This window comes from Callorhinchus milii, unplaced genomic scaffold (assembly GCF_018977255.1).
Source record: "Callorhinchus milii isolate IMCB2004 unplaced genomic scaffold, IMCB_Cmil_1.0 Scaffold3, whole genome shotgun sequence".
In the NCBI taxonomy this organism is placed as follows: domain Eukaryota; kingdom Metazoa; phylum Chordata; class Chondrichthyes; order Chimaeriformes; family Callorhinchidae; genus Callorhinchus; species Callorhinchus milii.
In genome coordinates, this window is record NW_024704744.1 from 47,021,891 (window position 1) to 47,048,819 (window position 26,929).

General features: G+C 41.2%; 1 protein-coding gene across 5 annotated transcripts in view; it reads right to left on the minus strand.

Moving 5' to 3' along the window:
• Positions 1-26,929, minus strand: part of me1 (malic enzyme 1, NADP(+)-dependent, cytosolic) — a 240,689-nt gene that overhangs the window by 84,799 nt on the left and 128,961 nt on the right. The window lies entirely within an intron of this gene.

Below are 26,929 nucleotides of genomic sequence, written 5' to 3' on the forward strand. Positions count from 1 at the left end.
TTGTTACAGGAAGAAAATGATTTTTTGTAACACTATCTAAAGGAGGGCTTTCACCAATTCAATCTCATCCCTTCAGAACATCCACCCACCATCCCCTCATCACTGCATCAAACTGCTTTTTAATGAGTCGGTGTCCTAGCCTCCACCCTCTTCCAGGCAACCTGTTGCAGCTTAATTAATCTCGGTGTAAAAACAATCTTCTGATATCTATCCAGAAATTGCCCTTTACAACTCTAAACCTATATCCACTTGTTCTACTGTCTTGTTACATCTTAAAAGTATTGATCTGGATTAATTTATTCAATCTCATTTAAAGTTGCATTTATATAACGCCCTTCATGCCGGACAGAGTCTTGGAGTGCTCAAGACTGAAGAGCTTTACCCCACCCAGATCTTTATCAACTTGCCAATAGACGTTATTAAAAATATATCCCTTTGGTGCTAATGCTAAGTAACAGTGTGGCGAGACAGATAGCGACAATGCACAAACTATGATCTTGAGTGAAACAACAATTATGGCGATAGTGACTGTAGCTGAGAAAGCTGGTAAAAAGTGCAAATCATTGAAATGTTTCCTTTTTTATTCTATTTACAATTTTGGTGACACTACAAAACTTATTTCTACCCAGTGATGCAACATATTCTTCCTATTTGTTGGGTCATACAGAGCATCACTCCCAGACTCATTCAAAGCCACGCAGAATACTGGTTTTGTAAAAGCCTGCGAAACACATACGATTCCAGCCACGATTAGTTCTTTACACTGGTATTTCTCAACTTTTTTGATTCCAAGGATCATCTCTGTTAAGCCTTTCAGGCCACTCAGTCTACAGAGATCACTGGTAAGTAACAGTCATGAGCTTAACATTGATCAGCAGCTCTCTTTGAACCACAAGAAATACTGCTTTAAAAGATTAGAGGAGCAGCACATCAAGATCACTTAGCATTTAAGACACTGAAGTTCAAGGTTTATATCCCAAGCACCAGAAGTCCTGCAGGTGTCCCTTAATATTTTGTATGTATCGAGAACACCTGCACAGAATGCCTGCAGCAAGCAGAATGCCTGTTTCTCTCAGTCGTGACAAAGCATCATTTAATTATAGGTAACTACTGCTTTCTAGCAAGATGTTTGCAAGAGGTTCCATTTCACTGACTTAATTACATATATTTTAAAGACTAGAACTACTTAAAGTTCTGCAGATGAAAGTTACCCATTAAGGGATACGGAGGCTAAGAACAACAATGAAGAATTGTAGTTATGAGGAAAGGTTACAAAAAGTTAGTTTTGTTTTCTTTTGAAATGGGACTAATTGAAACTGAAGGTTATGAAAGGAATTGACAATGTTGATCCAGACAAATCCTTCACTACAATGAAAGGTTCAAACACCAAGAAACACAAGCTAAAAATTAGGAAGTAAAATATATCAAGTGAGACATTAGGCAGAACCTTTTACCTTTTGGGTAATAGACTTGTAGAATAAAATAACAGAAAGGGCCATCGATGTAGATAATAGTAATGAGCTTCAAAAAGGAATTAGATGCACTTTCGTGGGAGCGGAAGGGAGAAGGGATTGTGGGATATGGTAAAAATCTTGGTCTGCCAAAATAGTTGAGGTTTATTTGATATAATGGCCTTCTCCTGTTCCTAAAATAAACTTCTAATTTCCAGCAACAGCCCATTGTTGTTATGTACTTTAAAAAGCAAATATCTTAATGATAGAGATCGAAATAACTTTCCTCCAGATTGGCTACAACATGGGAGTGCATTACGGACCTCATCACAAATTAGCATCTCCTTCAAACACTGGCAGTTCTATTGTAATCCCATGGATACAATAATTCAGTGTGTGTGGTACAGCCTGCTTAAAGTATTGTAATCCATCTGACATTGCCAAGTATTTGATCCATTCCTCTTGGCACTTAATTATAATCAGCTTCCATGTATTTTAAAGCAAATATTTTTGGCCTGCCTCCCACAGGAACAGGATAAGTCAAATGTGCAGCCTGAACACAAGCTTCAGTCTCTTCCTACACATTCTTGCATGAAGAGGTTAAAAAAGTTGTTTTTACACATGAAGTAAATCAAATTTGACCTGCTGACTGCCTTCCCTTTTGAGCATCTTCAAATAAAGATACTGTTTCAAGCCCCTGCCTAGCTCCTTTAATCATCTTCAAAGAACATTTTTCTTTATTGGACCAGCACAAGCTTCTTTGTCCTTCTTCGTTCCTTCTGGCTAAAGATAACGCGTTTCCGCTACATTTTCAGTGTTTTATTACACTAGAGCACAGATGCCATGAACCATAGCAGCTCATCACCAAATAACTTGCTGTATTGCAGAAATAGAACATATGTAAAAGTCAATACTTTTGACTGAATAATTTGTGCAATGGGTCACTGAGCCATAAACACCTCTCAGTCGTAGATAATGGGGAAATGAGTCTTCTCTCGATCTGCACTCAACCTTAATCACCTTCTCTACCCCCAGACATCTTTCAAGTGCCCCAGCTTGGAGAGGAATGCAATACAGTCTAGGCTGGGTAACATTCAGATTGCTTTCCTCCATTAGCTTCTGTACAGAAGAACTAATTGTAGCTTATTGTCAATGCCTACAGGTTTTTGCTAAATAGCTCCTTGAGGAATGCACAAGGATTCATCCAGAACTCTGCAGCCCGTGTCCTCTCCTGCACCAGGCTTCGCGACCCTATCAACCCCATCCTCACCCGACTCCATTGGCTTCCCATCACACAGAGGATACAGTTCAAGATCATGCTGTGCAGCTTCAAAGGCATCCATGGCCTTGCTTCCCCCTACCTCTGCAACCTTCTAACCCCCTAACAAACCTACCGGCTCCCTCCACTCAGCGGGCTCCGGCCTGCTTCATGTCACCCACCTCGCCCACCTCAACCATTGGCGGGCGAGCCTTCAGCCACTCTGCCCCACCCTCTGGAACTCCATTCTGCAGTCCCTCTGCCTCTCGCCCCTTCCCTTGCCGCTTTCAAGACCCATCTCAAGACCCTTCTGTTCGACCATGCTTTCGATCACCTTCCTTCCCTCCTTGCCCTCCATGCTCCAGCTCGGGTCCGAAAGACTGACTGTCAAGCGCCTTGAGACATCCTTCCGACGTGAAAGTCGCTCTACAAATGTCATTTTGTTGTTGTTGGTCAGAGCACCAGGGCACGTACCAGAGGGGTTTCCTTCACCTGTTTGTGAAGTCCAGGACAAAGCAGTAAAGTGGATTTGGGATAAACAAAAAGGGGAAGCATCTGCACAGGAGGGCTCCAACATTCACCAACTCATCACTGAGCACCTAAGAGGCAGAGGTGGCTTTACAGGAGCATGTCTATTTGTCAAATCCATCCCAATAGGACCTGAATTAAGCAATTGGTGTTGGATAATTCAACTTGGACTTTAGGAGCATCAAGGTGGCTAACACATTACAAATTGTCCGGTGATGGGTTCTTCCACCACACTGAAGGTAGATATTCATATCTGACAAAGAAGCTCTGAAACCCGGGATAACAGCTGCTGGAAGGTGTGCCTATGTTGATAAAGACATGGTTCGATTGATTGGTATGCAGAGAGGTAAGCAGTGCTGCTGAAAAGTTCTACTCTTCCAAATCGTGAACCCTCTGCTCAAGGAGTCAGGATGTGTGTCTGAACTATGAGCAGAAGGATGATGGCAACAATCTCACACACAAGTGGCATGTACATATGGAACACTTACTCTTCAGCATTGAGATAGGACGGAGTGTTACAGCATTGATTATCCTCCTAATGTTTCAAAAATGCCACTCCAGTGAGTTATAAATACTGTCATGGCTTTTTTTGGGTGGGGAGGTGAAGATATCAAAACAACCAGCCATAATCAAAAAAACAAGCCTAGCAGATTTTATTCAAACATAAAAAATACATGAAAAGTAAAAATAGTATGAGTCAAGTCTGGAACAAACAATATGTTGGACCTAATGTGCAACAATCCCAGTCTTGCTGTGAAAGTCACTGGGTTTAGGGACAGACTATGATTGATTTGAAATATTTCAGAAAACAGATGATACTTTTCCTGATGTACAATAAAAGTAAAACTACGGCCAGATATTTTACACTATTTTAATGATTCATTCAAAGCAAAATGTTAGGGAAATATGCAGTCTTGCAATACAAAACGGTACATTTCAAAAGTTTTCTCATTAGAACTATTATGGCAAATAACCCAAGCCACTGACCACAGTTATGTAGCTCAGAATATCACACCTGACTTCCTCCATTCTTTCCCCTTCCTGCTGTACATCTGAGCAGAATTGTATCAAACTGCATTGCAAGCATGTGATCTTTTGTTTTCTGTACAACACTGCCACAACATTTTGGTTCATAAAAAAGCAATTGTTATTTAAAAAACAAATTAATCCAGTTAATAGCAACATTGGACATAATTTTTTACCAGGAAATATCAAAAATGTAGATCTTGGGGAAAAAAACCTAAATATTTTTTTTCCGGAATTCTATATTCTTTGTCTTTTTTTCAAAATGCAAAGATTATTAGTAATATTTCATGTTTGGAGGACATTTCAAAGTGCTTTGCATATCATATTATAGAGTGAAATGACTGTGTACCTAACACCTAAGCAACAGCTAATTTGCACATAGCATTGTCACACAAAACAACAAAGAACTGGGAGACATTCTCTTTTCTTTTCAAATAGTATCATCAGACCATCAACATCCACCTGAACAAGTAGATGGGATCTCAGTATAATAATAATTATCCTTGCATTTGATACAGCGCCTTATCACGTCTTCATGACTTCTCAAAGCGCTTCACAGAATATACTGTAAAGTGAATTGATTGTATTTATGGGCGAAACACAGCAACCAATTGCACACAGCAGTGTCTCACAAATTGACCCCTCACGCTGCTGAAACTCTGGTCCACGCCTTTATCACCTCAAGGCTGGACTACGGGAACTCTCTCCTCGCCGGCCTTCCCGGCACCTCCCTCCACAAGCTGCAGGTCATTCAGAACTCTGCAGCTCGTGTACTGTCCCGCACCAGGCATCGCAACCACATCACTCCCACCCTCGCTCGCCTCCACTGGCTCCCCATCCCCCAGAGGATCAAATTCAAGATCCTCACCCTCACCTACAAGGCCATTCACGGCCTTGCTCCCTCCTACCTCTCCGACCTACTATCCCCCTACGTACCTGTCCGTACCCTCCATTCCTCTGGCTCCGGTCTGCTCCACATCCCCCGCCCCAACCGCCCTTCCATCGGTGGCCGGGCCTTCAGCCTCTCAGCCCCTAGGCTTTGGAACTCTATCCCCCAGTGCCTTCGCCTTGCTTCCTCCCTTTCCTCCTTCAAGGCCGGTCTCAAGACCTTTCTCTTTGACCGTGCCTTCAGCTCCCCTCTCGACTCTCTACCCCCTCCTCGCTCCCTCCCTTCCCTCCCCTCACCCTGACCATTTCCCCCCTGCTTGGATCCTGACCCAACTGTACAGCGCCTTGGGACGTCCTCCCGATGTGAAAGGCGCTCTATAAATGGAATCTTGTTGTTGTTGTTGTTGTTGTTGAGTACCAAATTTTTTAAATTATATTTTGAATCGATTCCCACGCCCCAGAAAAACGATCCACCAATCGACTAACAACCGGGTTCCTATTTACTACTAGGTAAACAGAGACATGTGAAGTAAGGAAACTTGCCTAAACGTTTCACCCTCCCGAGAATCAAACCCAGGTCCTCTCGCTTGCAAGATGAGTGCTCTAACCACTGAGCTACAGAACTCCACACGACATAACCCGAAGGACGACATCTCCAACAACCTAGTACATCCTTCATCAGTGTATTGGTGTGTCAGCCTTGATGCTGCAGCTCATTTATCTTTGTAAAATAAATGATCTCCTGACCATTTATGTTTTCCACACTTGAACAAAGTCTGTCCCTCTTGTGATCTCATAAGTCACTCCTGAGCACTTCAACTGCAGTCATCAACTGAACAGTACTTGCATTCCTTAAATCACCATAACTGTCTAAAGGCAACATAGCATAAGGTTACAACAGTTGTAATCCAGATATTGGATTTATTATTTTCTAAAAGCTGGCAGCTTGTTGGTTATCACCAAAATACAGTACAGCCCTGTTGTAACAAATTTCAGTACAGCAAACGTACAGATTCTGTTACAACATGGTTGTGGTATTGATTCCCATTCTGCATGCTCGCTTCCTGTGTGCCGGCTGGCTCTTGAACTAAAATGGGCAAGTTCTGGGTCATCTGCTGACTTTATTCTACCAACTGAGCCAAGCTGTCCACCTGGGATTTGAATGTTTCATTTTAACTGGACATTGAAGCTGAGTCCATCACAAAAGCTTCAGCAATATCCAAAGGAAATTCCCCAAAATAATAATAAAGTACATTTAAAGTAGCACCTTCCACACTGAGGATGTGTCAAATTTATTGTATAATGTGGTAAGCAAACGTGTTCAAGAGGTGTTGAAAATAGGTATTGGATCAGCATACTGAAAAATCAGTTAATCACTGATGAGTCAGCAAGCATCTTCTTTAACTTTAGAAAGTACAGAGTAAACCCTTAAAGTAATCTTATCTTTAATAATATTTCATAGAGGCTAATTTTATTTTCTAGAGCCCTGAATTTTGAGCCTTTAATATATAAACATAAACCATTGCTGCAAGAAATATACAAAGAATGTGAAACAGTAGTAAAGCAAAATGAAATAATTTCATAGTGCCATTTAAATTTGGCAGTGCTACACATTTACAAACTATCTTGGATGAAGGAATAGAACATTTCATATCCAAGTTTGCAGACGACACTAAGCTAGAAAGCTCAGTAAGTTTTATAGGTGGGAGTATGAAGTTACAAAGGGACTTTGACAGATTAAGTGAGAGGGCAAAGCTGTGGCAGATGGAGTTCAATGTAAGGAAGTGTGAGGTCTTCCACGATCATCCAAAAAAAGATAAAGTAGAATATTTTCTTAATATGGGAGAAATTAAGAACTGTGGAAGAGCAAAGAGATTTGGGTGTCCATATCCACAAATCACTAAAGCTAGTTCCGAAGTACATAAAGTCATCAAAAAGGTGAATGGAATGTTGGCCTTTATCTCAAGGGCCTGAAACACAAAGAGGAAGAAATGCTGCTTCAGCTATATAGAGCATTAGTCAGACGCCATCTGGAGAACTGCGTTCAGTTTTGGGCACCACACTTCAGGAAAAATATATTGGCCCTGGAAGGGGTGCAGCACAGGTTCACCAGTGTGTTACCAGGCCTAAAGGGGTTAATTTACGAGGAAAGGCTGCGTAAACTTGGATTGTATTCCCTTGAGTTTAGAAGATTGAGGGGTGATTTGATTGAAATGTTTAAGATGATAAAGGGATTTGATAAGGTAGATACAGAGAAGCTATTTCTTCTGGTGGGGGAATCCAAAACAAGGGGGCTCTTAAAATTAGAACCAGCCATCTAAGAATTAAATCAGGAAGAATTTTTTCACTTAAAGGGTGATAGAAATCTGGAATTCTCTCCCCCAAAAGGCTGTGGATGCTGGATCCATCCACACCTTCAAGAGTGAGGTTGACAGATTTTTGGTAGGTCAGGGTATTAAAGAGATATGGGGAGAAAGCAGGCAATAGGAATTGAAAAGATTAGTTGAGGTAAAGATCAGCCATGATCTAATTAAATGGCAGAACAGGTTTGAAGGGCTGAATGGTCTACTCTTGTTTCTATGTCCTGTGAGAACAGATTCTGTACTTCAGTTATTTCCCAATCTCTCCATTTAAGTGCAATTGGAAAACCAACAAGTCAAGATTATGAGATTTGACTGACAAATCACTGAAACAGATTACTGGCGAAGACCAAATTAGGTTCTTGGAAATGAGTGGAAAAGGGAATTAGTCCCGTGTCTAACTGCATTGAATAAATTAAACAACAAAAAATGCATCCAATTCTACAATCCCACATGAATGATCTACTAGGTAAACAGATACGTGTGAAGTAAGGAAACTTGTGTTTGCAGACTTCCTTCCATTCTATTCACAGCATTATTTTTATTAGCATGTGGAAGAATGTTCAGAATATTATAAAATGTTGGACTTGGATGTGAATCCAAAATATGTGCTCTTGAACTGGAAAACTAAAATAGTCAACATTGTGAGAAATATACAAAGAATGTGAAACAATGGTAAAGCAATATGAAATAATTTCATAGTGCCATCTAAATTTGGCAGTGCTATACATTTACAAACCATCTGCTGCTGTGGCTTCTCTCCTCTTCCGCAACAATTCCCCTTCCCTCTCACTCCCACACCATTGGAACCTACTTTTTACTTTCCCTTTTCCAGAAGAGAACAAGTATTTTACATCCTTAACTGAATTTTTCGCCAAATAGCTATCCAATTCCTTTTTGAATCTGTTCACTTCTTGAACGTCAACAAGACTGAGGCTCTCCTGATTGGCTTCCTTCAGCACCTCCTCACCTCAGGCGCTAACAGTATCACACTCCATCTTGCTAAGCCAGTCCGGAACCTTGGGGTCTTGTTTGGCCCTCAACTATCCTTTCTACCCCACATCTGTGCCATGACCCACTCTGCCTTCCCCCACCTCCGCAAAGTCACCCGGCTCCGACACTGTCTCACACCGCAGGCTGCTGAAACTCTCATACATGCCTTCATTACATCGAGGCTCAACTATGCAAACTCACTGCTTGTCGGCCTCGCCAACTCCTCCCTCCTCATCCAGAACTATGCAGCCCGTGTCCTCTCCCGCACTCCACGACCCTATCACTCCCATCCTTGCCCAACTCCACTGGCTTCCCATCACACAGCGGATACAGTTCAAGATTCTGGTCCTCACCTTCAAAGCCCTCCGTGGTCTTGCTCCCCCTACCTATCTGACCTCCTAACCCCCTACCATCCTGCTCACTCCCTCCAAGCAGCAAGCTCCGGCATGCTTCACGTCTCCCGCCTTGTTCCCCCCAGTATTGGCAGGTGGGCCTTCCGCCACTCTGCACCCATCCTCTGGAACTCCATCCTGCAGTCCCTCCGTCTTGCCCCCTCCCTCACCATCTTCAAGACCTACCTCAAGACCCTCCTCTTCGACTGTGCTTTCGATCTACCTGCTTCCCCTCCACGCCCTCCACCCTCCCCCAATCCGACTTCCAGTTCGGGTCCGTAACTCTGTCTGTCCAGCGCCTTGGGACCTCCTCCCGACATGAAAGGAGCTATACAAATGTAACTTTGTTGTTGTTGTTCACCCAATCTATCTCCACCACCTCCTTGGCTGGTCTCTTTTACATATTCACCATTCTCAGTGTAAAACAAGTCAACCTGAACTGTCTGTTCATCTTCCCCTTCTGAGCTCAACTCGTTGCACCCTTGTTCTGGATTTGTTGGCCACTAAGTGTCACCATTGTCATATAGTGGGTATGATGGGGTCTATACAACCCTTTGTGCTTTGTGTGGAGCAGCACAGTGCCACGTAACATACTACCAAATGAGAGGCAGTGAAAGAAGTCACTCATACATACCCTTGCCAATGGCCAGGAATTTTAAGTAGGCTAAGTGCCATTTAATTTATTTTGGTTCCTACTCCTATTGTGGAATTGATTGTTATTGACATTTTTATTGTTACATCAAGTAAAAAGACATGTCCTCTTTATTGCCCTCAATGTAATTCCACTAATGCCAACATGACAATGCTTCAGAAACTCATTTAAATGGGTTTCTGCACATTTATTTGGTAACCCAAATTGGCATGTCGTGCCACTCAGTCGTGTAGACTGAGCTCTGCTGCACTGAAATAATTATCGAGTCAGCAGCACTACAATAATAATTTGATTTTTACAGCATAGTACAAGCTTTGGTTCCCTACAATTATCACAGATGTGAAAGGAAGGCAACTTCTGCTTACAGTACCAACTCAAACTATTTTCACAAGCTTTTTATAGAAGTGATGTGTTTACAATGAAACAATATATGAAAATGCAACACATTTTAAAAAATAATTGTTTTTCCAAAAAGCCAGTAAGAGCTTAAACGTCTGCCTGTCCTTTTTCATCAAACCATTGGTTCAACTTTCAACACTAGGAATAAATATTCATTTATTTGGGTTTGAGGCCTCATCCTCACTCACTTACATATGGTCTTCGGAGCATTATTGCTATTGGTATGACAAGTGCGGAAACCCATCGCCATGCTTAAGATTATCCAGCTAAACTGCTGGGAGTTCCATATATTCATTAAAAGTCCATGTTTGTGTGGAATGGAGCGTGTATTCTCTTCCTGGAGGGGAGGACTCTGCATGCTCTATCCCAGAAAGTATTAGGGTGCAGGAGGGCAAGAGCCAAGACTTAGGGACCCAAAGTGCGAGTTGGGGTACAACTGGAGTTTAACCAGGTAAAATAATGCAGCTCACCATTGTAGACAATGACTTGGGAGCACCCCACTGATCAATTGGGGTTTGACTTGTACAACTGCTAGGAGCAGAGTTTGAAGATTTCTTGCTCCTGGGTCTGCCACTCCCAGCCTTACCAATGAGCAGGGTTACGACCTTCAGAGTTACTGAAGCTAATTCACCCACTACCATTATGAAGCTTCACTGTACAAACTTAGATAGAGACCTTTCTTGTATTAATTTGTAGATTTAATATAGGGCCTGGAATGTTGAAACATCTCAAAGCACTTCAAAGGTAATTGTTGTCAAGTTGTATTTGTGGACACACATGGTAGTTAAACTGCATCCAGTAATATCCTAGAAACAACCAAAATGAATGTCTAATTTATCTGGAGGATTGGTGGTTAGGATAACAGGAGAATCTTCCTTCTCTTCTGAACCTCAATTTAATGTTTCATCTGAAGGATGGCATTCAAACAATGCAACGCTCCCCCAGTACCGCAGCAGAATATCAACCTAGACTTTGAGCTCAAAGTCCCAACTTTGGGCTTGATCCCCCAACCATTTGGTCCAGAAGCGAGGGTGCTGATTGCTGCCAACCGAGTAAAATTGACCAGTTACATATAAATCACCTATATTTCACTTTTAATCATAAACAGTGCATACACATTAAATCCTACTATGCAGCCGAAAACACATCTGTTTTATCAGGATTATTTTGTAATACACCTCAAATAGATTGCAATGTGGCCTGCAGTCTGTACTGTGAGAACTTAAAAACGAGCATTGGCAATTTCAGCTATCAAAAGTTTCCATATTTTGAAAAGAATCCCTGTGCAGTACAACTCAACAATCAAGCTGTCTGCAATGGAATTTTCTTTGGAACGGTCAGCAATGCATTTTGTGGGAAGGCAAACAACCTCCTCTGCAGCTGTCACAGCACATTTTTGAGAAGGTTGTCATCAGCTACAACAGCAATTTTCATGCGTTTGTTTATAACCTTAAGCCACGTTTCTTAAAATGTTTACTAAGTAGGTCACATTTGGTGTTTAGCAGTTACTGTTGCATAGAGGCAAGTTTGTATATGCACATTGCCTAGCACAGTAATCAAGAAGTGTCAAACTTGCAAATCCCAACAAAATACTTTGGAAGTCTCAATTTACAGCATTTCTAGACAGCGAACACCTTTTTTCTATAAAATACATATGTTGCATTTTATTCCCCCCACTTGGATCTGTCCTGTAGGCCCATTGTTATTGAGCTGTACATGCCCAAGAATGAAAAATCTAAGGTAAAATAAATGAAGAGCACACTGATTTGATACTTTTGATTATAAAGGAATACAAACTGTTAAATGTACACCAAAAAATATAAGATGTGATGTGCAAAACACACAATAATATTTTGGTTCTAAAATCTGATATTTAAAAACTGAACAGAAAACCCCAAATGTATCTTTTTTGTCCAATGTAGATGAACGTTTAGTGTAAATAAACTCCCTTTTTGGAAAAATTACAAATCTCCCTCGATAGAGAACCTTTGCACTTCTATACTGTAGATTACAGCATATTGTAACAGCTCAGTATCCTTGCTAAACAAAATATAAATTTCTCCACAGTAATGTCAGTACCATCAATTGGAATCAGGGGGAGCAAGGAGAGGTGGAGGAGGCAGGAACATTTAATAAACGATACATGAGAAGGTTTCTCATTCACAAAGAATAATTAGGCATTAGTACCTTATGTATAATTAATTGATACCTCATTACTAGAAAATGACTCATTTATATTTGTGTCGCACAGATAATAGCAACAGACAGTCAAAGTCTTTCACAGCACATTAACCACAATATTATTCAGCTTTGTGCAATTTCTGAAACAATGTCCAAATTGAATTGTATTTTCTGATATAAACTGATAGAATTCTTGGTAGGTCAAAAGCTTGTATCAGAACTGAAGAATTATTCTCTTGGTGGCTCAAAGGAACAGTGGTCCTTTCAGAGCTGAGAATGGTAAATAGTCGTAGCAGCTCTGAGTCGGAGGACCATTGAGCAGTGAAAAGCTGCTTAAGCACATCATCCCCTTATACTGGTCAGAAAAACACCACCAACGCAAATGGCATTGAGCTGAAAGGAAAAAAAACTGTCCAAACATCTCGAAAAGATTAGCTTATTTAGTCTTCAGCTGTTTCACGGTTTTCACATTAGTATAATGAAAACACAAGACAGTGCAAGCTTCTCAGACTCATTTGTTTCTATAACTGTTGCTGACCTCTCTGTGAGGACAGTAATAAGTCACACGCTGGAGTCTTTGACTGGAATAAATCGTAAATGATTAATCTGTTTTTTATTACTTCTATTAGGCGATTTGTCTGGATGTCTATGTCAAACACAGTTCCATATTACAAGTTCATATAACAAAAACGTGCATTTATACAGCGCCTTTCACACTGGCAGCATTTCAGAGAGTTTAAGGGTGGCAGAACTTGACCCCAAGCTGGAGAGACAGGGGAGATAATCAAAGAGGAAGGTCTTCAAGATGCAATATGAAGATGGGCAACAAGAGCAAGACAGAGTGATTGAGGCAGAGAGCTCCAAAGTTTCGGAGCACAGTGGCTGAAGGCACAGCCACCAATGGTGGAACGGAGGGGATAAGGGACATATAGAAGGCTGCAGCTATATGCCATCCATGATTTTGCAGGGTTCTCTGCCTGCGTTTGGAAATTGGGCAGGTAAACACACGCTGACAATGTTCATCACATTAATCAGTTAAAATTCCCTCAGGATGTGGTAACAATCAAAGAGTGAATATATAGAGAAGCAGAGGGAGAGAGATGTAGAACAACAACAAAATGACATTTGTATACATTTCACATCGGGATGATGTCCCAAAGCGCTGGACAGACAGAGTTACGTACTTGACCTGAGGGTCGGGGTGGGGGAGTGGGGAGGAAGCAGGGAGATCAAAAGCGCGGTCAAAGAGGAGGGTCTTGAAGGCAGCAGACGGAGGAACTGCAGGATAGAGTTCCAGAGGGTGGGTGCAGAGTGGCGGAAGGGCCGCCCACCAATAATGGGGCGAGCAAGGCGAGGGACGTGAAGCAGGATGGAGCCCGCTGAGCAGAGGGAGCAAACAAGGTGGTAGGGGGTTAGGAGGTTGGAGAGGTAGGAGCATAGCAAGACCATGGAGGGCTTTGAAGGTGAGGACCAGGATCGTGAACTGTATCCTTTGTGTAATGGGAAGGAGTTTGGCAAGGATGGGGGAGATAGGGTCGCGGAGCCTAGTGCGGGAGAGGACACAGGCTGCAGAGTTCTGAATGATCTGCAGGCTGTGGAGGGAAAAGTTGGGGAGGCCGACAAGCAGTGAGTTTGCATAGTCAAGCTTCAATGTAATGAAGGCGTGTATGAGGGTTTCGGTGGCCTGCGGTGTGAGTCAGTGTCGGAGCCGGGCGACGTTGCGGAGGTGGGGAAGGCAGAGCGGGTCATGGCGCAGATGTGGGGCAGAAAGGATAGTTGAGGGTCAAACAAGACCCCAAGATTCCGGACTGGCTTAGCAAGGTGGAGTGTGCAACCATGGACGGTGATGCTTTCAGTGCCTGAGGTGAGGAGGCGCTGACGGGAACCAAACAGGAGAGCCTCCGTCTTGACGTTCAACTGAAGAAAGTTAGCTCTCATCCAGGACTTGATGTCTGACAGACATTCTGTCAGGACAGCAGTGATCCTGGAGTCAACGGTGGAGGCAGAGAGGTAGAGTTGGGTGTCATCCACATACATGTGGAAGTTGGCCCCAAGTCTGCAGATGATGTCACCAAGAGGGAGCATAGAGATAATGAAGGGGAGGGGACCAAGGTCAGAGCCCTGAGAAACCCGCACAGGTGCGGGGGCTAGAAGAGAAGCTGTTTGAGGAGATGAAGTGCACGCGGTGTGAGAGATACGATGTGAACCAATCTCTTTGGTAGCTCTTTAAAATGTTCTTCTGACATGAAAGGCGCTATATCAAATGCAAGGATTATTATCTTTCTGCCTCCACCCTCAACTCCAGGACCACTGCTGTCCTGACAGACTGCATGTCGGACATCAAGTCCTGAAGGTAAAGAAGGTAAATTTCCTACAGTTGAATGTGAACAAGACTGAGGCCCTCCAGATTGGCTCGCGCCAGCGCCTCAGCATCTCAGGCTCTGGCAGCATCAACCTCCATGGTTGCACACTTCAACTCACCAAGCCAGTCAGGAACCTGGGTGTCTTGTTCGACCCTCAACTGTCTTTTCTTCCCCACATCCAAACCATGACCCGCTCTGCCTTCCTTCACTTCTGTAACATCACCCACTCCGCCACTATCTTAACCCTCAGGCCGCTAAAACTCTTGTTCATGCCTTCATCACCTCCAGGCTCGACTATGCAAACGCCCTGCTTGTCGGCCTTCCGAACTCCTCCCTCCACAGGCTGCAGATAATCCAGAATTCTGCAGCCATGTTCTCTCCCACACCAAACTCTGTGACACCATCGCCCCCATTCTCACCCAACTCCATTGGCTCCCTATCCTTCAGAGGATCCAGTTCAAAATCCTGGTCCTCACCTACAAAGCCCTCAATATTCTCGCCCCACCCTATCTCTGTGATCTCCTAATCCCCTACCAACCCGCCCACTCACTCTGCTCAGCCAGCTCTGGCCTGCTCCTCTTCCCCCGACCCACCCAACCCACCATTGGTGGGAGAGCCTTCAGCCACTCTGCCCCCAACCTCTGGAATTCCATCCCCCAATCACTCCGCCTCACCCCCTCCTTTGCCTCTTTCAAGTCCCGCCTCAAAATCCTCCTCTTTGACCATGCCATTGGTCACCCCCCTTCCCCTACCCTCCCTTCTCCCCCCTGACTCCAGCTCGGGTATGAAATGCTGTGCACTGTCCAGGGCCTTGGGATGTCCTCCCGACATGAAGGCGCTATATAAATGTAATTTTGTTCTAATAAAGTGGAAGAATTAAGATATGTTAGATTAAGTCTGCAATTAAGTGTTTCTGAACTCTGCTTCAACTATAAATTCATTTGCATAACATGGTTATGTTGCAACATTCAACTTACTGCTATAAAACAAACAAATGTGCTTCAATTAAGGAAAAGGAATGCAAAAAGAGACAAGTTTGGGTTCATAATGCACAAAAGTAAACAGAAAATGGGGACTCTAACAGTCCTCAACAAGTAAACACACTTTCAAATTGTTCAGAAGAATCTTATTGAGACAACAGGTTAAAATCACCACCATTTGTTGGCACTATGATTATATTCTGTCACATGCTCTCAATCGGATTTAAGGAGTTAAGTGATTCAGACATGGTTTTGATTTTTCAATAAAACTAACATTAATCAACATCATCTGACTTGCTGGCATACATCTGGCTCCAGAAAATAGCAATGAACAGGTTTGTAGAGAAGCATGAAAAACTAGTGAAACTGGGATTTAGCGGTAACATGTCAACAGCATTATAATTCTTCTGTTTTTGGTCAGTTTAGAATCCTGAAAACCCCTTTCATCTACAGCTGCAGGACGGCATTGCCACGTTTGCAAGCTTCTGTGGCGGAGAGTTGGAGTATGAATGTATCATTTTAGCACATTCTTGTGGTGAAACAATGAGAAATGCAGTAGGGTTGATACAAAAACTGCTGCCAAATTCAACAGAACAAAATGGTAAGAAATCAGAAGAGAATATTGAAATAAGAATATTGTGCTGAAATTTACTGTAACATGCTTACAGCATTCATTCTCCATACAGATTGAACGCCCGTCCATCATCAGTTTGCCACCGACTTTTTTCTTCTTTGATGGCCAGTTTATGACCAGCCCAAGAACCATTCAATCTAATAATTCTCCGAACATAGCGCAAAATTACTTCACAGTAAAATCCTGCAAAAAAATTCTGTGAAGTGCTTTGAGATATTTCAGGGACAAGGCCATTTGATTACTTAAGATAGACGGACAATTAACGACTGACGATTGTGTCCATGCCTGCCCCCTTCCCACCCCCACAATGATTGGACTTAAAGCTGACCACCTTACCACTAACAAAATTGGAGTGCAAGGAACTCATTTTGGTTCCTGCATTTTGGTTCAATTAGTCAGTGCTGGTGTTTATACCTTATGGGAGCTTGTAACCTTCTAATCCCCTCAAACAAACCCCTCTATTCCCTTCTACCTTATTTATGAATTATTATTCTTTCACACTTTTCTTCTCAACATGTTTTTCTTTTTAAACCAACACCTTGCCTCACTCTCACTGCTGCCAAAATTCACTTTCATGGGTACCTGGAGGATAAAGCTTTCCATCCATCAGTTGTAAAAGTCCCATTCTGGGTTGACTAATACCTTTAGATGAAAGTCAATGTAAGTTGTGACTTTCACATAATAATAATCCTTGCATTTGATATAACGCTTTTCATGTCTTCTAGATGTCTCAAAGCGCTTGAAAGGTAGATATACCTACATGAATGAATTTTGTAACATAAACAAAATACTACCACTACTAATAATAAATCCTTGTAATTGGCATAGTGACTTTCAAGTAAGGAGGACGCCTCAAAGCACTTCATAGGATTTACTGTGACGTCTAGTGACCGTTTTGTAGGTGAATGCAGCAGCTAGTTTGCATGCCACAAACAACCATGAAGTGAATGATCAAGCATGTACACAGCACTGATAAAATGGGAGCATTTCCAAGAATATAATGCTTGGAAATTTCTCTATTATTGCTTTGTGCAATATGTGCAAATGTACATAACTGTAATCCATTATACAAACTATATTTGAGGTGGGAGTTAAAGACAGAAAGAGAGGTGATTTGGATTTACAAGCAATTTCAGAACAGCAAAATCTATCCATTTGCCCAGATGGTAGCTAATGATTGGAACGATTTACTAGGAGGCTAGGAAGCTGGTCTTATAAGAAACATCTTGATGTTGTAATGGGAAAATAGTTGGGTAGATATTCTTGAAGGATTAAATCAAATGGGATGAAGGGCATTTTTTTCCAATCCTCTCATTATACCCAAATTCTGAGGAATATCCTTTAACAATTCATATTCAGTCAATGAAAGCAGACGAGTTGGTGCGCCAAATGACCTGTCTCCGGTGGCTCGGAGAACTTACTGCTGCTTTTCCTTGGCACAATTGTTTATTTTCCACAATTGGTTTCTTCTGCCTGTTCCAGTGATGAGATCCATGTTATTCAATAATAAAATTGAATTGGTCACTTCAGTTCACAATTGAAGCTCCATGAGATGACTAGAAGACCTGAAAAGCACTATATCAAATGCAAGGATTATAAAATAATAATCCTTGTATTTGATATAGCCCTTTGTCACATCGTTGACACGTCTCCAAGCGCTTCACAGAATATATTGTAAAGTGAATTAACTACATATTTTGTGTGCAAAATGCAGCAGCCAATTGCGCACAGCAGTCGCGCACAGTGACCAATTTTTGTTAATGGATTATTACCCACGGAAAGCAATCCGCCAACCAACTGACAACTGGGTTCCTACTTACTGCTAGGTAAAGAGAGGCATGTGGGAGGGAGTAAAGAAATGGCTGGAGACTCGTGTGGAATATAAACACACAGACTGGTTGGGCTGAGCGGCCTGTTTCCATCCTGTACATTCTTTGTAAATGCCACCTGGCTTGTCAAAGCTACCATATTCTATTGTTCTTAATTGCCATGCATTCAAATCTGCCCAAGAACACCCCCATCCCTTCAACTTCTCCAACTTGTAATTCAACTTTCCTTCTTGTAAATGTGCTCTTCTCAATTGGTAGAACTATCTACACAGGTGCTCATAAATAGGTAATGGGATGGGGGGGAGAGGAAGAAAAAGGGCACAGAAATACAAAAACCTGTAGTGGATACTTTTTGGCAGTAACATGAGATTTCAAACTGCCTCATCACTGCATCTAGTCATGTTTGTAATACTATTGCTGTGAAAAAAATCAGGTCAATGTTTTATTATAGATTTGTTTTACATTTCTTTTTAAAATAGTTTCAATAGAGATTACTGAAATATTCTCATTATACCACATTGAATGACACACCAAACATTAGAATGTTGCTACCTTTAAAAACCTCTCAGTTGGTGGGGGCATAAAATTCATGGGTTCAATTATCTCCTTCTCCTCCTCCTGAAATGTTATTTCTTAAAAAGATAGCCAGCAAGAAAGGTTTAGCTCCATGACCCCATATAATGGTTCTCTGTATGTCGTTAAATGGACCAGATGGTTTGCATCAAAGAACACAGCTCGTGCTTGTTGGTTTAATTTCCTATAGAAAACCAAGAGCTTGAATACTGAAATTTTCAGCAGCAGTCAAAGCGACAGGAGCAGCTCCAGTCACAATATTGTGGCATAAAATAAATCTTGCAACATGCCAGTGTGCAATAACATCTTTCTATTTAGCAGCATTGATCAAAAACACCTAATGCATAAACAAGAGGCATTCATTAATTAACAGCAAGAAATTGAAGGAATGGTGCTTGGATTTGGTGTCCTGTGCAACTTGTAAAAGCAGGAATATGAAGCACCAAAGAGCAAATACAAACTAAATTATATGGAACGCAACTCTGAAATACAGCCATTTATCAGAAAAATTAGGTGCAGTAATTTTGGAGTAACTTTGGTCATTTGGGTGATTTGGAGCCCGATCTGGGTAAATATACACTAATATAGCTAATACCAGTCTGCTTCCTCTACCCCTGCCAGATACATCTCACTATCGGTGGGCAAGCTTTCAGTCATTTTGTTCTCGCTCAGTGGAACTCCATCCCAGAGCCCCCCCGTCTCATCCCACCCTCCCCATCGTTAAAACCCACCTTCAGACCTATTTTTCAATTGCAGTTTGTCACCTTTCTTCTGCCCAACCCATTCTCAGCTAACTCTCCACCCAGTCAGTCATGTAAAGTGCCTTGAGATGTCGTCCTGATTTAAAAGACACTATATCAATGTAAATTGTACTTGTTGACAATGTTGCAGCACCAGGTCACACCTTTTGATAACTAAATGTTGCATTTTATTACAGAATCACATCTATGTCAGATGATTCTGTGACTCCAAAAGGCAGTGAAATCTGTTCACATTTCTGGTTTACAACATGAGCAGATTCCATATTGACAGGAACAATAAACTGCACGTGGTCAACTCAGTGGTTTGAAACTTACGCTCACAACTGTTTCTGGATATTCAACTTTGTCAGTTAATGGAGAAGGTACTCCAGATAGCCTGTAAAATGCAGCATTGCTAACTTTTAGGAGCACGATCCACATTTGAATCTAATAGTGACTGGACAAATACAGTAGCTTCCAGTTACAACAACAACTTGACTTATACAGTGCCCTCCACTCAGGGAGCCTCTCAGAGCGCTTAACAGTGGCAGAGCCTGACTCTGAGCCAGGTGGGGGAGGTGATCACAAGCACAGACGAAAAGGCAGGTTTTCAGGTGGGACTTGAAAAATAAGAGAGGGGGCTCGAGGGATTGAGGGAGAGTGTTCCAGAATTATGCAGGCTAAGCATTGCTGCATAAAATGTATACAACTGTAATAGTTTCAAGGCCGTAATTTAAATGCACTGACCTCAGCGGTTGATCAGAAGATTATAAACCCGTTCCCACAAGATTTTGAAATAAGGTGAGGCAAATTTAATTAAGCCTCACCTTTTCCTATTCCCACCCCTTCTAATTCATTATTACAAACATCCTGGTGCAAATTGTTGTTCGTAAATGGACAATCAGAACAGTATTAAGGATTGAACATCAGCTAAAGTTTTAGAATAATGAAGAAATACAGGGCGGACTGGTATCAAACACCATTGAAAAAACACTCTGGATGGCGATTCTTGCTTTGATGAAAGCTGAGAATGATGAATAAAATATTGGTTTGTTATGAAAGAAACTGGATCTAGTTCAGAGTGTATTGTGTAAGCTAAGAGCTCAGACTGGTATTGTACAAACACAAGAACGGTGCAAGGAAGAGAGTCTAGTACAATCTCATGTCCGAATTGAGCTGTACAATATATAAATCTTTCATTATTTCAATTCAACATAAGACTGCATAGATTTTAGGGAAAAAAAGGCTTTCACCTTGCAATAAGGCAGGACCGCAGGACGTCACTTGGGGAAAGCAAAATGGGTCTTTTTTTAAATGAGGTAGTAGCGTAATTTTTAAACTGTATCTACTTTGTTTTGCCCAACTGAGCTTCAGCAGTCCTTTGCCCTGTCACACACATGGGGAAAGGGCAGGTAAACAGATATCATGTGGTAGAATGGCGTTCTTCTGTGGTGTAAATGTCTATGGTTCTACACTCTAGGTGAAGTCTATGAATGATTTGACTTTGCTATACTAACTAGGAAACTTCTCTTCAATGTAAGTAAATCAATGATTAATAAAGAAAGCTGTGTGTATAGGGCTAGGTAAGTGTCAGACTCCAATCTTTTGTACCCTCATTATCTAATTCTACTGTGCTGATTTATCTTGGGATCTCAAGGCAAAAGGTGGTAGAGAATCGGTCCATTTAATCCCATAAACTGTGAAGAGAAGTTATGTGTGCGGCCCACTGGTGTTACATAAATAAGAACTTGTGCAGACATCCATCACATAGTACAACTGCCAGAAATCTGAAAAATAAGATAACACCATAGGATATCATATTAAATGAAGCACTGAATGAGCCCTTATTTGTGTAACTCTGCCTTAGTCATTTTACTTTGTGCTTCCCATTATTAACAGTTTTGAGCAAAACTGCTTTGAAGTAATATCAATGTTCAACAAAAGTCTTCAGATGATTAGAACAGTTCATATCGCAACTTTGCCCGATCTGTGATTTGAAACATTTGTGGTAATCACAATTTGAGTGCTTGCAAGAGCAGAAACAAAATGTGCAAAGCCACTTGCACTGAAATCAACACAAAGGAACTTGGTGAATCATGTAAAGGAAGAAAAATAGCACTCTCATTAGAATAAAATCTTATTTAAAACATTATGCAACAATGGGCAAAGAGCAGATTCCCAAGTTGTTGTCCTCTTTACATAAGTGGTGATAGTATCAGGTGCATCATGCAAATATACCAAATGCAAGGATTATTACTATTATTATTAAAATGTTAAACAGAATACAAAAAGCGCTAGATGTGGATTGGGTCCTCACCTGCCAGTGGGTCAATAGCCACTATCAGCTTGTTTTCAATCATAGTGATTCACTGCTGGAATGCCAGAGAACCCTGAATTAAATGTGTATATGAAAATAGCACACAAAGCACACATGATGAAAAAAATTAATGGGGAATCTATGCAATAATGTTCTGTGGAAGGAATTCCCATAAAAAAATAAACTTAAGCTGTTTTAAGAAACATTAGTAATAACCTTGTTATGGTCCCACAGTTCTAAGACAAGCCAAGGTATATTATTCAGCTATTCAAACCTGACGAAGAAGCCAAAATCCCACACACACATTCTCCTGAGCACTGAAATATGCTTAGTGAGAAATATTGTGATGTTGAAATCAATACTGACATCTCAACTCACTGTGGGTTGTAAGCAACACAGGAATAAAACTCAAGACCCAATGAGTTTACATTTTTAATGCCTTGAGCTGTGCTAACATATGGTACAAATGAAATAATGGATCAGAGGTTACTGGAAAAGAGCACATAATGTGTCCATCCCTGAGCCAACATCAATGGGTGGAGTATCCTCCACTGAATGATTTGCATCACTAGAAAAGCTATACCATCATATTCTCCTCTTCACCAAATTAACAACCTGAATATAGGAAGACCACTTCACTCTACAATGATTCTGTCCTGGTTTCTGATCCCCACATTAAGGTGCTACACCATTTACCTATTAATTATATATTTGTCTATAAAATACAATCACTATACTTTACAGCAAATTCTGTTTGAGATATCTGCCTGAAAGGCATTATATAAGGATTATGTATTCATTTAATATTGCTGAATCTTGCTAACGTGTTGAGGTAAATGAGGACAAGCAGTCCACAAATACCTACTGTTCAAACCTTTAGGTTAATAATAATCCTTGCATTTGGTATAGCGGCTTATCACGTCAAGACGTCTCAAAGCTTTTCACAGGATATACTGTAAAGTGGATTGACTGTGTATTTTGTGGGCAAACGTGGCAGCCAGTTGCACACAGCAATGTCCCACAAATAGCCATGGAGTGAGTGACCAATTTTATTTTGGGGATTGTTGGCCAGGACACTGGGAGAAACTTGCTTCGCTTATCAAATTGTGGCATGGGATCTGTAATATCCACCTGAACAGGCAGACCGGGTCTCGATTTAACGTCTCACCCAAAGGAAGGCATCTCCGACAATGCAACACGTCTCTAACACTGGAATGTTGGCCGAGACTATGCATTCCAAGCTCTGACTTGGGGGCTTGAACCCATAAGCTTCTGACTCAGAGGCGAGAGTGCTACCAACTGAGCCAGGTTGACACAACCAAATCAGAGAAACAGAAAAGTTACACAAAGGAGAACAAATACCTTAGCCAGAATCTTAGCCTATATGAACGTTAAAGGACAGTACTCTACAAGGTTTTCAATGTCTGACATAGGCAGGACTCACTGGCGTATTCTCCCTTTGTTGGTACGTGTATTATCACAAATGGACAATAAACCCTCAAAGCTGTATAGCACCTCCTCATATCACTTCCTCAGAGGCCAACTGTGTCACGGCAGCCAAGGGTGGCAACAAATTGCAACCCTGTTGAAATACCTATTTAAAAAGACAATGTCACATCGCCAGACAACAGAGCCATAAAACAAGCAACCAAAATGCACTGTAGATAGCACAGTTTGTAAAATGAGATTGATCCAAGGTCATGCTCTGGTAACAGGTTCACAATTTATGTGACCCAATTTTAAGTTGGAAGTCCATGAAGGTTGCAGACTAAAGCAGACGAGCATGTTGCTAGCCACATCGTTTCCCACTGTGTTGTGACCATAGAAACAGAGAGGCATTACAATGTTATGCTCCAATAGCTGGATCTGGCTTAACTCATAGCAGCACAGTAATCTTGACCTAATTTTAATCTTAAAGCCATTTGTCCTGGAACGCAGCATTGTAACCGCTCAAGATAGAACTATTTAGAATGAAAGAGAATACTAAAATCCTGGCCATTCTACCAGTGATGTTAGTCAATAAGAATAGATGCTAATACAAAAAAAATCAAGGTTTTTAAGGATTTCTGTTTAACCACATTTCTTAGTGATATCAAGCATTGCATGAGCTGTATTTGGAATGGCTTTTAAAACTGACAAACAAGATTACGTATAAAACCGGTTGATTTACTTAAAGATTAAGACAACAAGAAATCACAAAGAATGCCATGCTAAAAAGATAGCCTCTTTCAGGTTCAGAACGCATTGATAATGCATATCAAGTTTCATTTAATTCCAACAGAGCATGCATTTCCAGAATGCCTGTCTCCAACATAGTCTCCCAGGCTAGATTTTGAGAGCTCCCCATTCCATTTGTGGCAGAGCAGATTAAACAACAGTTAATTTAAGATCTATTTTATGCTGTTTGCATACCACTAAAACTGAATTAACTCATTTTCAGCAGAAGGAAATGCAGCACAAAACCTGATTTATATCTCTCGACTTCTCATCGCATCAGTGGCTGTTTAAAAACTAACACCTGAGTGTGAAGTTCTGGGCATGAACCAGGAAATTACAATGCTTTTGAACAAGTCATTTGTTGTTTATCATTAAAACCTCCATCCTTGAAAGTTCTTGAGCTGTCTAAGAATGTTCAAGGGACCACTGGAGGGGAGGGGAGCCTTTATCAATTGGTACTGCTGGGTTTCAACTGCAGCACCATGAATCAAGGTCAGGAAAGCGATTCTGGCGTGACTCGTATTTTTGCAACCTCATAATATACTGTATATTTTATTGTGGCAATTCACCAAAGAATGTGTAATGTAAAACAGATTTCAAGTCACTGTTTGCAACTATGACTCAACTCACAGGATCCACCCCAGAGAGGAAAACTTGCTTACCCAACTTGGTCATTTACTTCATGGTTGTTTGTGGGACATTGCTTTGTGCAAATTAGCTGTCACATTCACCTACAAAATACAGTCACTAAACTGAACAACAAATCCTGTGAAGTGCTTTGAGAAGATGATAATGTAATAAGGTGCTATATGAATTGTAAGCAGTATTATTTAGTGTAACCATTGTATTTCTGTGTCTAGCTCAAATAGGTGAGTCGTGTATACATTAGACACTGATGGCAAGTTTAAGTTGCTGATAAAGGTATGAAAGCAACCCTCTGTTTTACCTCATTCATAAAAATATACATTCCTCCCAACATGAAAGGCACTATACAAATGTAATTTGTTGTTGTTTGTTGTAGTTATCACCATCCGGGATGATGCACTTCTAGTTACCAGCAGCTAAGTATCATTACACACCAAATTCCAGTGACTCCACTCGGATATTTTACAGTCACGAATCACATATCAACTGCAGACTAAGTAGGTGGTGTGTAATACAAGGAATTCTACTATATTTGCATGAAGACTTTCCTATGGATGGCAAGAGGTCCATATATGGCAAATACTTAATATAAATGATTTATTGCTTAGATACTATGTAATGCAGCACTTGAAAGCACTCGACATCACAACAAATCATAAAATCAAAACATGTCACTTTGTGAGACGCTGTTGTCGAGAATTTGATAATTAACTGTGTATCGCAATGCAAAAGAATAAATGCAAATTAAAGTAAATTGTTCCACCCCTTGTGCTAGTGGTGATCATTAACAACTGGACCAAAGCAAACAACAGACCCACTTTCTATACATTGGCTGAACATTTAACAATTTGGTGAAGAGGGGCGGACACCCCCCATCGTGCTCCTGAATTTACTGAAAAGAATTAGCCAAAGTGCTGAGAAACATTTCTAATGAATGACCTCATAGCATGGTTGTGAATGGACTAAGCTGCTCCTAAAGACAGTTGATCACCGAAAGAGGTCAGTGAGCTAGCCTATATAAAGTTAACACCGCTTGAACATTAAGACTACAATTTTCAGGGTTTTATATTTGATCAAATCCCTGAAAGCCCAGTGGCAGTCTTTTCAGCAGAGGCAATCTTTTCAGCAAAGACAGGAGGACTGCAACTATCAAGACGTGTCACAGGGCAACTCTTAAGGGGATGACTAAAGGCCTGCCAGGTTCACACAGCTAAAAGCCGCTAACATTCGTGGGATGTGTTTGCTCCAAGTGATTTAGTTCAGGAATCGACATGGATGTTAAGGAAGGGAGGGTGATGTAATCCATTCTGGTCCCAATACCATGGCAAGAGCTGCAAATTGGCTACAGCAAAGGCAAAGGTAATAAAGTCACCATGCTTGAAGGAAACACGATCTTAAGCAGCATGCAATCTCCTGAAAATATTGACAATAAAAGCAGTGGCAAGGTTTACAGGTACATCACCGTGTATCCCACAGTCACGTTCATGGCTTTGTATCCAGATAATGAAAATTATTGAAAATGTCCATTAAGTACATATAAGTCCAGGAGGAAGTCAAAGGTAAGTTACACAGCAATGTACAACCCTCTATCAAGGAAAAAAATCATTAGCACTGTGATTTTGTCAAGAAAAAAGGCGATTCGCCAAGGATTCATGCACAAAGTGTGAACCAGATTCTTTCTAATCCACAATAATTGAAGTTTCTTATACAGCCAACTGTGAGAAGGGCAGCCAATATGGCAGAAATTGTAAATAATACCCAGCAAGCTGTTTGCACAACAGTAGAGCAGTTGCCTCACAACTGAAAGTTGCAGTTTTATGGCTGAGGATTAAAATGGTTCCAAACCACCTACCTCAGCTTTATACCAAGTTTCTGGCTGAAGGTCTGAACATGAATCGCCACATCACCAGAGGAGAATTTCCTCTATTTAAGGATAGTAACTGTTACTATTTTTATAATGGAATCTCCTACTGCCATATAGCACATATTGAGGTATTGGTGAAATAAAGGAAACAGTGCAAATATTTTACATGACTGTTTGTGGGACAGTGCTGTGCACAATTGGCTGCCGTGTTTCGCTCACAAAATATAGTCAATTCACTTTACAGTATATTCTGTGACACGCTTTAAGACATCTCAACGAGGTGATAAGATGTTATATCAAATGCAAGGATTATTATTATTTTCCACAGTACAGGTTTAGTGCAAGAGGTTTTCCTAGCTATTTGGTCTATTCTATGTCCATTTCATCTCTCTTGAGCTGCAGGTACTACGGTGTTGTGATATTGGATGTACAACATTGATAGGAGCTGTGGAAATGCCCATATCGCAGGAAGACAACATTGGTTTCAAACTTCCTTGGGAGTTTGTTCCATTCTGCTTGCACATCCACACAGTACATAGTGCTAGCTCTTGTCTAATGCTGTTAAAAATCTCCCAATCATTTGAAATGGCAAATGTAGCTCATTTTTAAATGCAAGCTAAACTGACATTTAATGTTTTA